The sequence below is a fragment of the Gorilla gorilla genome, chromosome 9, assembly GCF_029281585.2.
Source record: "Gorilla gorilla gorilla isolate KB3781 chromosome 9, NHGRI_mGorGor1-v2.1_pri, whole genome shotgun sequence".
Lineage (NCBI taxonomy): Eukaryota > Metazoa > Chordata > Mammalia > Primates > Hominidae > Gorilla > Gorilla gorilla.
In genome coordinates, this window is record NC_073233.2 from 65,723,626 (window position 1) to 65,741,030 (window position 17,405).

At 45.4% G+C, this 17,405-nt stretch overlaps 1 protein-coding gene and 1 pseudogene across 1 annotated transcript in view; one reads left to right on the forward strand and one right to left on the reverse strand.

Annotated features, from left to right (window-relative positions):
* OR9Q1 (olfactory receptor family 9 subfamily Q member 1) overlaps positions 1-17,405 on the forward strand; it is a 151,926-nt gene that overhangs the window by 27,971 nt on the left and 106,550 nt on the right. The window lies entirely within an intron of this gene.
* On the reverse strand, positions 15,900-17,153 carry LOC101152698 (tRNA (guanine(10)-N2)-methyltransferase homolog; annotated as a pseudogene).

Genomic DNA, 17,405 nt, shown 5'->3' on the forward strand with positions numbered 1-17,405 from the left:
AATACTTTATGATATATGGAAAATACATGAAACTCCTATTTCAGTGTTCATAAATAAAGTTTTATTGAACACAGTCAGATTGATTTGTTTATGGATTTTCTATGGCTGCATTTGCACTACAATAGCAGAGTTGAGTAGTTGTGATAGAGGCTGCATGGTTTGAAAATCTGAAAACACTTACTATCTGGCTCTTTACTGAGAAAATTTGCTGACCCCTTATCTAGTCCATTAGTTGCTACTTTTCAAGAAAAATCTTCTTTTCCAAGTAAAATCTTATGCTTCATACTAATATATTAGGCAGAGAAAATAGAGCATCTCTGGTTGGTGTAGGCAGCTATGGGGTCCAGAGCCCCATCCCCAAACCTCTCACTGCCTGAAGAAGTGTTCCATCAGTGGGGGCACCTAAGGCTCCCTATAGAACTCTAAGGCTCCAAGAAGCACACTGTAAAAATTACTGATCTGTACCCACTTTCCTAAGGCTTCCATGGTTATACAATTCAGGTTTTTTTTTTTTTTTTTTGAGATGGAGTCTCACTCTGTCACCCAAGCTGGAGTGCAGTGGTGCCATCTTGGCTCACTGCAACTCTGCCTCCCAGGTTCAAGCGATTCTCATGACTCAGCCTCCTGAGTAGCTGGGACTATAGACAACGCCATTACACCTGGTTAATTTTTGTATTTTTAGTAGAAACAGAGTTTTACCATGTTGGCCAGGCTGGTCTTGAACTCCTGACCCTAAGTGACTAAGTGACCCACCTGCCTCCCAAAGTGCTGGGATTACAGGTATGAGCCACTGTGCCCAGCCCAAGGTCTTTTTGATTAAAGTACCTAATGACCAGAGAGGAAAAAAGACCTCGAACACAGAGAAGGCTGATGACTAGGCCAAGCACTCAGACTCAGTTTTTCCTCTAGCTGAAAACCTAGTGTTCTTCTCTTGATGTTGTTGGTTGAGGCCTTTGTCCTCTGAACTCTATTTCATCTCTTCGAGCTTGTTCTAGCATTACCTCTCTGACTATGAGGAAAAGACCACCTCCCTTCCCTTCCTGTCCTTATCCCTGAGCAGCCCATGAAGAATGGGTGTCTGTGCTGGATTGGATGTTTTACATTGCAGATTTACCAGTTTTCTAACTTTGTGGTTAACTCTTTCCTACTGTGAATCTCATATGGTTTTTGTTGCATATCAACATTGGCATGTAGTGGCCTGGATGTCAGGACAGCTGTGTTCTCTTCCAGCTCTGCCTCCTCTTTTTTGTGATCTCCCTGCTTCGTGTTGGACCAGCAGATTTCTAAGGCCCTTGGCAGTTTTGATGTCATCACCATTATTAGCAGCAGCGTCACACCACCTGGAGAAAAGCTGTAGCCCATAACATGCACTAATCACCAGCCAGCATTTGTATGCATGATCTCTTATTTTCATAACAACCCACCACGTATATATTATTATACTCAGTCTACACAGGAGAGAGCTGAAGCTCAGGAAAGGTAAGTGACTAGGCCGCAAAGAAATCCCATATTGAGATTTGAGCCCATATCACTTTTGTTCTAAATTTGATGCTCCTTTCATTAGGCCACACTGCCTCTCTGCTAGTCTAAAGCTCACAGAAAGCTGGAATGGACAGGGACTGGGAAAGGCTTCTTGGCCACTCACCTGAGAAAGCCTGGCTTCCCATGCATTGGCATACGTGCCTCCCAGGAATGGTCCCTCTCTCTGAGAGCAGGACATCAAGTTCTGATAGGCGACCCACAGGGCTTTGGCTGCCAGGTAGGCTTGGTAAGTGGCAGTTAGATCAGGAAGTTTGAAGGCAGACAGGTGGGCAGTGGTCATGTTCTCCAGCCCTGTGCGATGCCAAGCCCATTCTCTGGCACTTTGGATGGAAGCCCCTAATCCAGACCACCTGTATCCCTGCACTCCTCCCACAGCTTCCTCATCAGACTGTTGTCTGGGTACACGGTTGGGCGCAGCACCAACAGGAAGTCCTTAAAGGCAGGTATTATTCCTAAGTGTATGGTCAGGCTCAAGCTGCCATTCAGCAACTCGTGGGCTTTGGGACCCAGCACCGAGGGGTTATATGCGAAGGAGGTGGAAAAGATCCACATCCTCCCATTCACATTGTTCTCCTGAAGGGCCCCCGCCAGGAGTCTGAAGTGAAAATGGTAGCAGTCACAGACAATGACTGTGGCAGCAGGGGTTTAGGCAATGACGGTGGCCATGCTGTTGATGCTGTCATCTACACTGCTGATCTTTGAGAAGGCCACGCAGCCACCCTCGTCCCCGATCTGCTTCTGCAGCTGCTGATCCAGCCACTCAAAGTTGCTGTTGTCAGAACTGACCAGGCCTACTAAGGTCCAGTTAAAGTAACTCAAGAGCTTGGCCAGGACCCAGGGCTGGTGGGTGCTGCTGGGCACTGTGCGGAGGAAGGATGGGAACTGGAAACAGTTGGAGAACTGGGGGTGCTGAGATCCATGGCTGATCTGGGGGAAAGGAACAGAGCTGTGCATTCCTGGCCTGAACACACTTGCTCAGGATCCACAAATGTTCTCACCAGCCTTGTAACTTGGCCTCATTTTTCCCTCTCTGGCTTTTATTTCTAATTATTATCTCACTGGCCTTTGATATATGCTGTTTCCAGGTCCTTCGAAAGCCTGTGGGCTCAGGCCTAAGAAACCAACTGACGTTTTTAGAAAGGAATGCAGCGGACTAAAGAATGCCAACATATCTTCCAGTGGGGGTGGGAGAAGCAGAGAGGTAAAGATGTGCTAACGGCTTTGTTTCTCTCTATACATTGTATAATTCTTGGCATTATTTGAAAGATAAAGGCCCAAGTGAATTAAAAGCTGTATAATTGTTAATAGAATAAAAACAAGATATATAAATTCCAAAGCAGCAGAAGGAAAACAATTGAAAAAAATGATCAAATTAAAAAAAATTCAGGGCCGGGCACAGTGGCTCATGCCTGTAATCCCAGCACTTTGGGAGGCTGAGGCGGGCAGATCAGTTGAGGTCAGGAGTTCGAGACCAGCCTGGCCAGCATGGTGAAACCCTGTCTCTACTAAAAGTACAAAAATTAGCCGGGTGTGGTGGCGCATGCCTGTAATTCCAGTTACTTGAGGCAGAAGAATTGCTTGAACCCGGGAGACAGAGGTTGCAGTGAGTCAAGATTGCACCACTGCACTCCTGCCTGGGTGACTGAGTGAGGCTCTGTCTCAAAAAAAAAAAAAAAAAGAGGAAAAGGAGAAATCGTAAGAACTAGAAAACTAAATAAAAATCTCTATTATTTCTATTATTATAGTTTTATTAATAGAAAGCAATGACCCAGCATAATAAATAGAAATTATATAAGATGGCAGAATACCATCAAACCATATCAGCAGTCAGCTTAAATGATAGGTTACATTACCCTACTTACGAAGAGTGTGCTGTATTCTCTACTTGCCTGTCTTGACACACTCTCCAGGCTTCTCTGTAATAGCTCTGAGCTCCAGAAGGGCTGATCTTTGTGGATTGTGTCAAAGGGCTGCCCTGCCCTCTGCCTTCTGGTAGGAGGCTTGCTGGGAGACTGGGGGTAGGGGGAAAGTGAGGTTGAGGTATTCATTTCTCCCTGCTTAGCCATGGGTGGGCAGTGGCTGCCTTCCTCAGCTCTGCTTCCTCTCCCAAGGATAGAAACAGCTTCCTACTGTGGCTGTCCTTCAGGTGTTTCACCATTATCCCTTCCCACTCCTTTGAAAGCAGCCCCTTCATCTGGGTTTTTCCTTTTCAAAGGTAAAGAGGGGAGAGTTGAGCTCTCCTGTCATGGGGCAGCTGAGAAAAGATTTTGACTATAATAGATGGGAAATTTTCAAACTGGATAAAAATCAAGCCGGTTATTTGCTATTTAGAAGAAACACAAGTAAAGCAAAATAACAAGAACATCTAATATCAGGGGATGGGTAACATAAAAATCTTAGGTGAGTCCACTTGACTTGGGGGCTCTCCAGCCCTCCTGCCTAAGGAAAGCTGGGAGGCTTTTGGAGCAGAGGGAAAGGGGTTGTCAGTGCAGAGTGTGATTTCTGGTGGGCAGACCTAGCGGGTGCCCATATGATGTATTAAGTTTTCTTTAACCTGTTTATTAGCAAAAAAATTTTCAGGAGCTATGGTCAGGAGTTCGAGACTAGCCTGGCCAGCATGGTGAAACCCTGTCTCTACTAAAAGTACAAAAAGTAGGGAGGTGTGGTGGCTCATGCTTGTAATTCCAGTTACTTGGAAGGCTGTGCTATGGTCAGTTGAATATTAAACTTAAGAAACAGTCATGAAATTAAGAGAGTACTTTTTTTTTTTTTGATAGAGGAGGATAAGAACAAAACACAGTATGGCCTGTTTATTGAGGAGTCCCACGCCTGCCGTACAGCCTTCCCTGATCCCTGCTCCTCAAGCTGAGATCTAGTTCTTAATTCTCGGTTCACGCCAGCCCTGGGATCATCGCCTTTGTCACATCATCGCTGAACTCTTTCTACTTCAGACTTTTCGAGTTCATGCCTTTTCCTCTCCAATCAGATTTTAAGCAGGATCCATTCAATTTATCTTAGTTGTTGAGTGCATGAGTGAATGCCTGTTCGTTTCTCTTCTCTCCTGCTCATCTTCTTCCTGCTTTCCTTCCCCTACAGGCTCCTCAGGTCAGTGCAGGGGCTCACTGTCAGACTTTTCTCAGCCTACCATAAGGAAGCTGTCCTACCAGATATGTGCAGACAAGGTTCTTTTACTTCAAAGTTTTTGGTGAGTCTTTGGCCCTATATTGGGCAAGATTACACAGAGGATGCGGGAGCCGACTTTTCTCCAAAGTCAACTGCTCCTTCCAGGCTTACATTGTATCATCATTATCACTAACAGCAATTCCAACTAGCATCATTGAGGGTTTGTTAAGTACCAGGCCCTGGTTATTCCATTGTTAATATCCACAATGACTCTGAGAGGCAAATACATTATCATTAACCTTTGTTACCTTCGTTTTGTAGATGACGAATGTGAAGCTAAGACAGATGACTCAATTTGTCAAGGTCACATAATCAGTAAGTAGCGTTTGTAAGATCCAGGTTTGCTGACTGTCAAGCCAGTGCCCTTCATTGTTTCTAGCTCTTTGGCTTCCCAGCCCACCTCTGTCCAGTGATCTCTGTTGGTGAGTTGTATGAAATGAGGTGGGTCCTTTGATTTTTAGGGACTCTGGGGTTTTGGAAAACCAGAGTCGGCAACAGCAAGGGCTATTGCAAAATGCTCAAGAATTTCTTAAGATGTAACACATTTGGAGTTCCCTTGGATTTTTAGCAAGTTAAAGGTAGCACTTAGCATATGTTAAGCATTGAGGTGCCAGTGGTTGTTACAATCTGCTTCGTAGCTTCAGAAATGTCTCAGTTCACACCCATTCAACAGATGCGATCTGAACAACAGCTACATGCCACTTCGTATACTAATATGAGCAAAACCTACTTGCCAGTCTCAAAGATCTCCTGGTGAGTGGTGCGTGAGCAACAAGATGATGTCATAGTTTCAAGAAAGGGGAACTCACCCAGAAATGACTAGTATAGGTAGGAATGGTGCAGGCTTCCCAAAATCATTGCCAAGACCAGACACCACTTACTAAGAGTGAGAAATGTAACTTTCAACGTGACCAACATTGTGTTGGCTGGTCAGTGTATTCTCTCCCTACAGAAAGTGTCTATCTGAAGCCAAATTATTCTCAGAAGGATTATCCATAAGCCTAGCATTGTGGCACAAAGAAATAATTGGACCATTGTGGCTCTGAAGTCAGACCTGCTTAGACAAACAGAGTTTAGCTCGGCTGAGACATCTTCTCCCTTATAAAGGATGGAAACACCCACGTAGGTTGAGCCACTTTTTAGTTGATTGGGTTATCACCTGTCTAGGAGAAAGACTCCCTTAGTTACATTCCAGTCCTAAGGATATGCCTGGCTCACCTCCCACATCTCCCCAGCATCAAGCCCAAGGGTCCTTTGTGAAGAGGTTAACCTCAGGCAATCTAAATTTGTTTTCCTAAGGATCAGCCTTAGAGGTCACACACTCCTAGGTCTAGATCCCGTAAAAACTGAACTCACTTAGGATGTAGGCATCTTCTCTCTAGCACTGTGGGGAGAATGGTCTTGGGTCTAATACTACCTGCTGTGCTGAATGAGAACTCAAAGCAGCCTGCAGGCATGGGGATTGTACTAATTTCATGCACTTCAACTTTTTTAGTTAAGGCAATCAAGATCTTAAAAACGTAACTTATTTTCATGCCTTTGTAAGACTTTTCATGTAAACAAAAAACTAGAAAAAGCAATCCTGTCAATTAGATGTCTTGAGGTTTGACTTAGAAGACATCATTCTAAGCCACTGTAACCTAACATTCTAATTTGGAGGCTTGAGGCTGCGTTGTTCTGCCCTGAGTTCTCTCAAGATAGGCCTTTTGAGAGCCATGTGGGTGCCCTGGAGTTATGGTTATATGAGTTCATGCTTGCCTTCTCTTCCAGAGTGCGAGCATACCTGAGGATAGGGCTATGGCCTCACACGTGCCTCATGGTACATGTGGCTATAGCACAATTCTCTACACCACTGGTGGTGGTGTGCTCAGTAAACATTTGGAAATAGTAACCAGTATAAAAAGAGGGAGCAGTTTTATATAGGGCAGTTTCCCTACTCTTTGCTTCTGTACTTTCTTTTTCCCTTGGAATCAAGGTCCCTGGGTTTTAATCTCAAACTACTATTTATTAGCTATGTGACTTTGGACAAGTAACATTTCTTCTCAGCTTCAATGTCATCAGCTGCAAAATGAGACTAATTATGTATCTATTTCATAGGGTTGTGAAGATTAAATGAGATAATAAAAGAAGATAATAGCAATAGGAAATACTGATATTGCACTTACTATAAGCCAGACATTTTTCTAAATGTTTTACATGTATTAATTTATTTAATCTTAAGGATTTGAACACATGCAAAGGATCTAAAAATCACCTTTCTACTAGTAAATATCCAGTAAATGATAGATATAGTTATTATTAGAGTCACTCTCAGCCAATATTGCAGAAGAAAAAAAGCATGTGATAAACTCATTTCTACTAGGGTGTGACTGACTGACGATATGCACATATCACTCCTCCTAGAGAATAAAGTGTTTGCATCTAACTGGATATTTTTAATTGTGGCATTTGAAGCCTTAGTGGAATTTACAAGGGAAGATATTTAATTTTTGGGGGGGTGAGTTTTAAAGGTCACAATCAGGCAGTCAGTTACCGTTCAGGCATGCCAAGGGAAATAAATATTCTTCACCTGGGAAATAATTTCATAAACATTGCCTCCCTGCCTAACAGATTTAATATATACTGAAGATCAAACTGAAATCTAGGCAAATGTTTCATAGAAACATCAAGAAATCCAGTAGAACGGTTTGTCACTTGTTCAACTTTCCAAATTTCTGGGAAGCCTGCAAAGGAGGAATGAGATGATCCTAGCCTGGGTTGTAAATCTTAGATGCTGTCATCAGCCCTCAGATCATGGTTGGTTGGCGAGTGCAGGGCCTCCAGGGATTATTAATCCTGGGGATTCCAGCCTGTTTAAGACATCGATAGGACAATTATGGGAGTTTAGCCTAAGTTTGCCAAATTTTTATTTTGCCACAAAAAAGTTCGTGATAAAACCACCATCTAAGGAGGGTTGGTGACCTCACACCAACATGCGCATACACTGTGTCATTTCTTTGTCATTCTGTTGCAAATCAGAGAAAGATAACCACAAACCAGCACTGGTCCATGGACCAGCATTCAGAAATGTTCTAGTCCAATACTCGTCTCCCGTTTTGTAGAAAGGGAGAAATCCCAGGCCCAGGGAAGTAACCTTTTTGAGGTCATAGCTCTGATCTTTCTACCAGGCTGCACTTTGTCATTGTGTGCCCAGCCAGAGTATTTAAGTCGTTTTCTCTTTCCAGGCATGTCTCTCACCTGAGGGACTCTGTAGATGGAGAGCAGCTCAGACATGGGCTCCGACTCCAGGAAGGTCATCCCTTCAACCACACCCAGGAGATGTTGCTGGGAGGCACAAGCATAGTTGGTTGTGGGTGGAAGCTGATTGGACAGCAGGGCCAGGGTGCTCCCCAGAGCCTGGATCCCTGAGATGCAGGAGTCATAAATCTGCAGTCCCACAGTGATGTTGGGCAGGAAGTCTTGGTCCCCTTCTGCCTCAGCCACAGCAAAGAGAGGGGACTCAGGGCATTCAGGAAGAGGAGGGCTTTGAATCTTAGAGAGGGTCAAGGACAGAAGGAGTTAGATTTGGCCAGTAGCATTCTAAAGAGCCACAAAAAAACAGCCCCAGGGAGTCCCTCCTTGGGAGGAGCAAAGGAGAGGTGGGACTGAATGTAGATATACATTTGCTTAAAGAAGCATTGGGGGAGGGGAGAATTCTAGAGATTTAGACACATACACACACACAACACACACGCACACACAAGCGGATAGACTTAGAGAAAGCCTGCAGTTTCCTAGAGATGGACAAGGAGACACACAGAGTGACAGGTGGGCAGACACACACACACAGACTCATTGTAGTGCAAAGAGAGGCTGACAGCAATGGAGGCACATAAACAGCATCGGCTCTACAAACTCAGGCAGACACCTGACAGAGGGGCTATGGAGTGGACAGGACACATGAACAGGAAGACACATGGACTGGGATAGGTTATTCAGATGCAGAAACAGTCAGACACACACAGAGACAGGCACTCTGATGTAGAAGAGGTAAGGACACAGGTGACACAGACACATAGAGAGACTGGTAGTCCCATACACAGGCAGACAGATGGGTGCAGGCCTAGGCAGACAGGCAGATACCTGCATAGACAGACAGAAGCAGAGAGTGATGAGTAGAGGCAAAAGACACACAGCACATGTCTTTGACAGAAACTCAGGCAGGAAGAAATAAGACAGACCTGGGGCAGGTGATGCAGGAGTCTAGCTAAATACTTCCTGGGCATCTTTTTGGAGAGGAACTGCTGGCTCACAGATTGAAGTCTGGTTCAAAACCAGTTAAGCCTTGGAAACAGTCCAGATATGCATGAAAGCTGAATTTGTGGGCTCATGTTGCTGACAAGGGTGGGTCTGGGGCTACCTTCTCTGTGAATGTGCCCATGAAGATACATCTTGCCTCTCATGGCTTTAGTTGCCGTGATTTTGAAACCACGCCCAGGCAGAAGTTGCTGGGCTCTGCTGTCCAGCAAATTTAAGGAGTGTTAGCATTGTGCAAATGGGGGCATTGAGACCCAGAGAGAGAAAAGGCCTTGCTTGCAGTTGCTCAGCTGCTCAGAGAGAACTAGGACTAGAACAGACCCTCTAATGCTCAGGTGCGTGTTCCTACTGCCGGGTCTCGGCGCCTGTGACAATGTCTTGAAGACACACAGCCTAGTGTGGATTCAGTCCCTCACTGTGGCTTCCACCAACTTACTCCTCACCAAACCCCCAAAGACTCTGAGGGAACTCACGGAGAGGGGTGCTGTCCTGGCCAAGGGTCTCCCTGTCAGGAGCCCTGTAGTGGGTATGACAGGTCTGGAGTCCCCAGCTGCCTACAGTGATTGGGAAGGTGGCTCCCTCTCCCTCCCTCCCTCCTTTCCTCCCTTCCTCCCTCCCTCCTTCTCTCCCTCTCTCCCTCTCCAGGGATAAAAAGCATGACCCACCGTCGGCATAGTGGCTGCTCCGGAGGCTGCTGGAACTTGACTTCTGTCTGGTCCAGCGCTGTGTGTAAGGGGTCGCAGCCCCGATGAACATATCTCCTTTGGTGGAGAAGGTGTCTGCGGGTCTGGACGTTGGCAGGTAGCTGGGGGTCCAGATAGTGTCCACCATGGACACTGTGAGAGCAAGACCACAAGGACCGCAGGATAGGACATGTGGATTGTCCTTCTCTGTGGGCCTTTGGCTGGGGGTCCCTTGTTGTCAGAGCATCTGTGCCTGCTTCGTTTGCGAGGATCTAGGCACACCTGCTGGGGCTTCCATGAGACCCCAAAAAGAAAGAAATTGACTGTAGTTGAGCTCTCAGCCTTTGCCTTACATGGTGATATCTTCAGCGTTCTCCAGGTCTCCGAGACTTTCTTATTTCCCTGGACCCCCAGCAGCCCCCATCCTTGCCTCTAGCACCCTGTCAACTACTAATTTTCCTTACTTTCAGGCCGAAGTTGACTGGCAGAGACAGCCCCAGGGTATAGGAGTGGGAAGGATGCCCTTCCCATCCACACCTCTGTTCTTCTGGTGACCCTGCACCAGGGTCTGTGTTTATGAAGAAGTCAGACTTCCTGTCCCTGGGCCTCCTGGGCCCACACCCCATCATCTTCAAAGTCAGAAATAATCCGGTGATGCACAGGAGAGGCTGGGGGTCTCCAGGGAGTGGCTGCAAAACAAGCCAGCAAAGCAGCTTTCCTGAGTCTGTGGCTGAAGGCCCCTTCTCAGTCTCACCGGCCCTGGGGAGTGTGTGCTGTCTATCGTGTCCACAGCGGGGCACAGGCTAGGGGAGGGCTGGCTGCAGGGTTCAGCTGTAATTTGTTTTTGGCTTGAATTCTTTTTTTTTTTTTTTTTTTTTTTTTTTGAGACAGAGTCTCGTTCTGTCACCCAGGCTGGAGTGCAGTGGCGTGATCCAAGCTCACTGCAAGTTCCATCCCCTGGGTTCACGCCATTCTCCTGCCTCAGCCTCCCGAGTAGCTGGGACTACAGGCGCCTGCCACCACACCTGGCTAATTTTTTTGTGTGTGTTTTTAGTAGAGACAGAGCTTCACCGTGTTAGCCAGGGTGGTCTCCATCTCCTGACCTCGTGATCCGCCCGCCTCGGCCTCCCAAAGTGTTGGGATTATAGGCATGAGCCACCAAGCCCGGTCCTGTTTTTGGCTTGAATTCTATTCGCAACTCTGCTGCGAATTCTCGGAGTGATCTTGGGCAAATCACCTTCTCTTTTTGGGCCTCAGTTTCCCTCTCTGTAATGGGAAAATATTGGATTCAACTGTTTGCAAACTCTATTTCAACGGCAAAACCCTTTGATAACATACTGTACAGTGTGGATTGAAATAATGGACTCTGAGACAAACACAGTCAAGGTTCCAGAAAGGTCCAGGTGAGCACCTGAGGGCAGTAAGAGGAGGGCTGGTGCCAGGGCCTCAGAAGGCCAGTATTGGGATTGTGACAGTGGTACAGTGTACAAAGCCTCCTACAACCTACTTTCCTATTTAGTCCTCATGATAGTCCACATACAGCAGGAGTGTTCTTTCTCGTTTTACAAGTGGGAAATGGAAGTGTGGAGAGGTGGGGTGATTTGCTCCAGGTCACACAGGCAGTAAAAAGGACTTGAGTCTCCCGGATCCTGCCCCAGACCTGCACTGACTTATAAGGTGGCCCTGCAGAAACAGGGAAGGGCATGCTCTGCAAGGGCTGCCTGCTGACTTGCTGGATGAGGCATTGATGCAGCTGGGCTGCTGAGTGTTTTGAAGTATTTCCCTATGGGGGAGGGTAGGAGGACCATGCACCATGTCCTTTCTCACCCACGCTGCCTCACAGAGCAAGAGAGACAACCTGCCATGAGCTCCAATAAAGCCCAGGACACCCGGCTGGGCATGGTGGCTCACGCCTGTAATCCCAGGACTTTGGGAGGCCGAGGTGGGTGGATCACCTGAGGTCAGGAGTTCAAGACCAGCCTGATCAACATGTTAAACCCTGTCTCTACAAAAATACAAAAAAAAAAAAAAAATTAGCTGGACATGATGGCAGGTGCCTGTAAATCCAGCTACTCAGGAGACTGAGGCAGGAGAATCACTTGAACCTGGGAGGTGGAGGTTGTAGTGAGCTGAGGTTGTCATTGCACTCCAGTCTGGGTGACAGAGTGAGACTCTGTCTCAAAAAAAAAAAAAAAAAAAAAAAAAAAAAAAGGCCCAGGACACCCAATGCCATGGTTTCCATGCCACGTTGGTGGCTGAAGCCTGAAATTCCTCTGTTACACAGCAACCCTCCAACAGCCCAGGGGAATGAGCCCGTGCCATGTAGGAAGATCCTCTTAGCATGAACCCTCAGACACTTCCCAAGTGACACCAAAAATAGTCCCCAGGATTCAAATCCTGACCCAGGGCCAGACATTTAACATCTGTGGGTCTCACCTTTATCTCACATAAAATGGGAGTGATTGCCTTCCCTGCCCACTTGGCTGTTGAGAAGCTTCAGTGTGATCATTAGGTCATCAAAAGAGCTTTTCCAATTTTCAAGTGCTGTGAAAAATAAGAGGTGGTTATTCTAGGATTGGTAATTCAGTAACAACAGCATAGTGGTGTGAATAGCGGCTCTCAGGGGCACTCCAGAGAGCAGTTTGGTGGGAGGCAAGTGGGGAGATTATGGGCAGGGACTATACACTGGTTGGCCTGAAGGGAGCACCAGGGAGCGGGAAAAGTGCAGCACTGGAGATTCGCGTCCATGAATATAAATTGTCCAACACATTATTCTGCCCTTGCCAGCCCCGAGAACGTGTTCAGGAACCTCAGAAAGGGAGAGCAAATGGCCCAGGGGAAATTCTGCTTGTTAGTTCAGCCATGTGGGGACTGTCTCCGCCTGTGAGTGACAGTCCAGTGGCTCTAATGGCTGCTTGAAGGTTACCTGGGGGTGTCCACTCACAGGGATTTGCTTTGTGACTGTTACTCAAGTGAGTCCATGCCTCACACATGGGAGACTCCATGCCTCACCTGGAGTTAACACCCTGGATTCGTGGCCCTATTGTCCTTGCCAGCTTCAGAGCAGACTTGAGGGCCAGTCTCATAGCCTCCTCTAAACTGTCTGGGAGGCCCCAGCGGGTGTTTCATATGTGGATGGAACGAGTTCACTGTCCCCTTCCTCTCTGCCTGTGACACCTGCAGTGTGCAAACCTCTGGAAGGAGGCACATTCTCTTTCTCAGCTACACCTGAGGAGGCTGGTTCTGCTTGGATTGTGGCTGTCTTGCCCTGAGTACTGGGTCCTTGCTCTGAGTACAAGGCTACCCAAATCCGCAAGATGTGAGAAGGATCTTTTCTTAGTTTCAGTCCTCACTGCATTTGGGCTCTGCTGTGTCCCCTGAAGAAAGGGCTATACAAACTTTCTCCTCAGGCTGGGCGCCATGGCTCATGCTTATAATCCCAGCACTTTGGGAGGCTGAAGCAGGAGAATTGCTTGAGCCCAGGAGTTTGAGACCAGCCTTGGCAACATAGTGAGATCTTGTCTCTGTGAAAAAGTAAAAAATTAGGGTGCAGTGGTACATGCCTGTAGTCCTAGCTACGGGGGAAGCTGAGGTGGGAGATCGCTTGAGCCCAGGAGGTTGAGGCTGCAGTGAGTCAAGATGGCTCCACTGCATTCCAGCCTGTGTGACAGAGTGAGACCCTGTCTCAAACAACAACAAAAACAAAACAAAACAAAACAAAACAAAAAACACCTCTCTCTCCAAACTCTGGGTCTTGTTTTATTAGCTGGGCCTTGCAGCAGAGCTGTGTGTCCCAGCATCACTCTTTTTTTTATTATTATTTTTATTTTGATTTGAGATGGCATCTTGCTCTGTCACCCAGGCTGGAGTGCAGTGGTGCCATGTCGGCTCACTGCAACCTCCACCTCCCAGGTTCAAGCTATTCTCCTGCCTCAGCCTCCCGAGTAGCTGGGACTACAGGTGTACGCCACCATGCCTGCATAATTTTTGTATTTTTTTTTTTTTTAGTGGCGATGGGTGGGGGTTCACCATGTTGGCCAGGCTGGTCTTGAACTCCTGACCTCAAGTGATCTGCTCGCCTTGGCCTCCCAAAGTGCTGGGATTACAGGTGTGAACCACCATGCCCGGCTCCAGTATCACTCTTAAAACTCTTGAAAATAATCACTTCAGATGTACATTATACTTCTCCCCCCTCTAATAGAAGCTCAAAAGTAGTCCTGGCGTGTACACCGTGTCATCCACCACCCCACACACTCCTAGGTGTCTGAGCAAAAATCTCCCCCATCCTACCTTGCGGTCCCAATGCTCATGTACATCAATTTATGCAAATTGGAACTCACAGGTCCCATGTGGTTGGTTTCCCGCAGGCTCCTCCAGGACCACCCTACTATTTAACAAAGAAAGGCAGCACTAACATTGGAACTTCAGACTTCAATGGCATAAATTCTGTGGACGTGGTGGCTCTTGAACCACTCAACACAGATAGAACACATGAGTCATCTCTTGCCCTGTACAGGCACTGAGCCATGGCCACAGTGTCTTCACTATCAAGCTCTAGCCATAGATGATTGGGCACTGGGTTAGTTGAGGTGCTAAGAGACAGGATGCGGCTGCCTCACATTCCATCTGGGTGGACAGTAGGTTACTTTGTTTGTCCTCTGGGCCTCTTGAGAGAAGAATGCTAACCAGTTCCCTCTGTGTCAAAGAACCAGTCCAGCCCCTTCCCTTCTGCTACCCACAGATGTCCCTAGTCTCATGGTTGACGCTGGCCTAGAAGTCATGGGTTGATCTTGTCAGGCAGGGATCACAGGGTTTCTTCAGTTCAGCTTCCCAGACTTTCTGATCCAAACAAGGAGAAGCGAACTTCTTTTATTTCCAGGGGCCTAAGATGCTTTATATCCAGCAGCAATTGGGAGAAGAGAAACTCTTCTCTCTCTAAGGTCTGCCCTTGCCTTGCTCCCAAATGGGCTGCATATGTATTTCCTAAGACACTTAATTTTTCAAGAAGCCAGACAGTGGCTGGGCATGTTGGCTCATGCCTGTAATCCCAGCACTTTTGGAGGCCAAGGCAGGCAGATCACTTGAGGCCAGGCGTTCGAGACCAGCCTGGCCAACATGGTAAAACCCCGTCTCTACTAAAAATACAAAAATTAGCCAGGCGTGGTGGTGCATGCCTGTAGTCCCTGCTATTTCAGAGGCTGAGGCAGGAGAATTGCTTGAATCTGGGAGGCAGAGGTTGCAGTGAGCAGAGATGGCGCCACTGCACTCCAGCCTGGAAGAAGACAGAGCATAAAAAAAATAAAAAAAATAAAAAAATAAAGAAGCCAGCCAGACTTGTCTTTCTCCTAGGGGAAAGACCCTAGCAAAGTAGAGTTTGCATTCCTTTGATTAAATCTACCCTGCAAAGGGCCAATGGCGTAAAAGGACTGGGATAAGAAGAGGGAAATGACCAAGGGCTGTGGATGAGCCTCACAACAACATACTACAAGAACAAACTTCTCCAGATATGAGTGGTGTTATGGTCTGAATGTTTGCATGCCACCCAAATTTATTTACTTATTTATTTAGAGATTTTTAGTAAGATTCACTAGTGGCAATGTAAATAAATTACAATCCAAAACAAAATTAGACAAATCTATCTAATAAATAAATTCATAACCATTATTACTTGCTTATAACATATCTGGCAGAGATGTTTAAAATGTCAACAATATTAATTTTTTGAGGGTGGAGGGTAGGAAGAGGGAGAGAAGCAGAAAAGATAACTATTGGGTACTGGGTCTAATTCCTGGGTGATGAAATAATCAGTACAACAGACCCTTATGACATGAGTTTACCTATGTAACAAAACTTCACATGTACCATTGCACTTAAAATAAAAGTTAAAAAAATTACTTTTCTTGTAGGTTAATTGTAAAAATATAACAGTTTTGAGTCAATCTCCATTAATACTTAAAGTACAAATATTTATTAAATGAGGTCCAAAAGACTTATAATACATACAACAAAAACATCTATAAAACAAAGACAACTTTAAAAGAATTGCTCAATTTACTTCATAGTGTTTATTTTTTTCATATAACACATTTTAAAATAGTATTTGTGTTTGTGTATTTTTGGATCATACATGAAATTCACATCTAGATGTCTATTCTATTAAATCATTATTCTTTCTTCAGTGTCAAATCTTAATTTTCATTTCTGGCTGGATTTTTCTTCTTTAGCAATACTTTTTGTTACCCCTTTACTATATTTCTCATGGAAGAAATTATGACCTTAGTATGTCAGAAAATGATCACTTAGCAGATGTGAATGCTGGTCCCGGTTTTCACATTTCTTCACATTTTCTGTTGTAATCAAGCACCTTGATGTGTGGCTGAAAAGCTTCTGCTTACAGTTGCTAATGAGCTTCAGGCGGGTGTGGGGTTGTCATCTCTTCAGTGTATTCTGCTGTATATACTGGTAACCAATAGATTAGTCTTCCAAATAACATGAGAGTCTCAGCTGCAAAGTTTAGCAGGTCAAAAAGCATATTACTCGGATGATAACTCAAGGAAACAGGAATGTGGCTTCCTGGACATTTTTCTATCCCCTTTGATATTTCCTTCTGTGAACCTATTCTTCTTGTAGATGCTTTAATACCATATGGAGGATCAGTGATTACTGCATTAAAATATGTGCCATTCTCCAGGAAAGTTTAGATGTATCTGAAACCAGGACATTTAATATGGTCAATCATATTTGTCAAAATGTATTAGAGAAAGTATTACCTTCTCTAAACCATACTGACAAAGATTTGCCCTAATGTTTTCGTCTGGTCCTCTCCTTTTCTGATTTTTCTTACCTGCCTTTCCTGAGCCATAAACTGTGTTGTAGTTGATGCCTGTCTCATATACATATGCATCAAAATGAGCAGATGCTATCAGGAGGCCTCCTGTTCCAGCAAATGGATCAAAATCACTATCACTTTCTCTTTTCCATAATCAGTCACAATGAATGACAAACTGGCATCCATGCTTGTATTTCCAATAAAGTGTCTCATTTTGACAGTGTATGACTCAATAAGCTCTCTCTGTCCATCTGTGATCTATCTACTAAAATAAATATTATGTGAATTCTTAGGGATGCAGTTTGGGTCCAAACTGTAATTCTCCAAAATATAGAATATATGTTGTGGCATCTTTGAATTTACAGAATTTAAATGGCGGAAATCCAACTGCTTTATTCATTTGACTTTTTCTTCTTATGTCAATGTTTTATTACATGTGTGAATCTTTATTTTATACATAGAGTATGAATGTACAAATAGAACTTAGCACACACTGTCCGTTTCGTTACATTTCTTGCAATACCTTCAGAAAGAATGCTAAGAATCCAAAATGGCGACTTTCTGTAAGTTTCCTGTCTGCAGGTGAACTGACCTCCAAAAAATGATAGCAAATACTTTATTTGTATTTTATTTTTTATTATACTTTAAGTTCTGGGATACATGTGCAGAACATGCAGGTTTGTTACATAGGTGTACATGTGCCATGGTGGTTTGCTGCACCCACCAACCTGTCATCTAGATTTTAAGCCCCTCATATATTAGGTATTTCTCCTAATGCTATCTCTCCCCTTGCCCCCCATGCCCCTACAGGCCCTGGTGTGTGATGTTCCCCTCCCTGTGTCCATGTGTTCTCATTGTTCAACACCCACTTA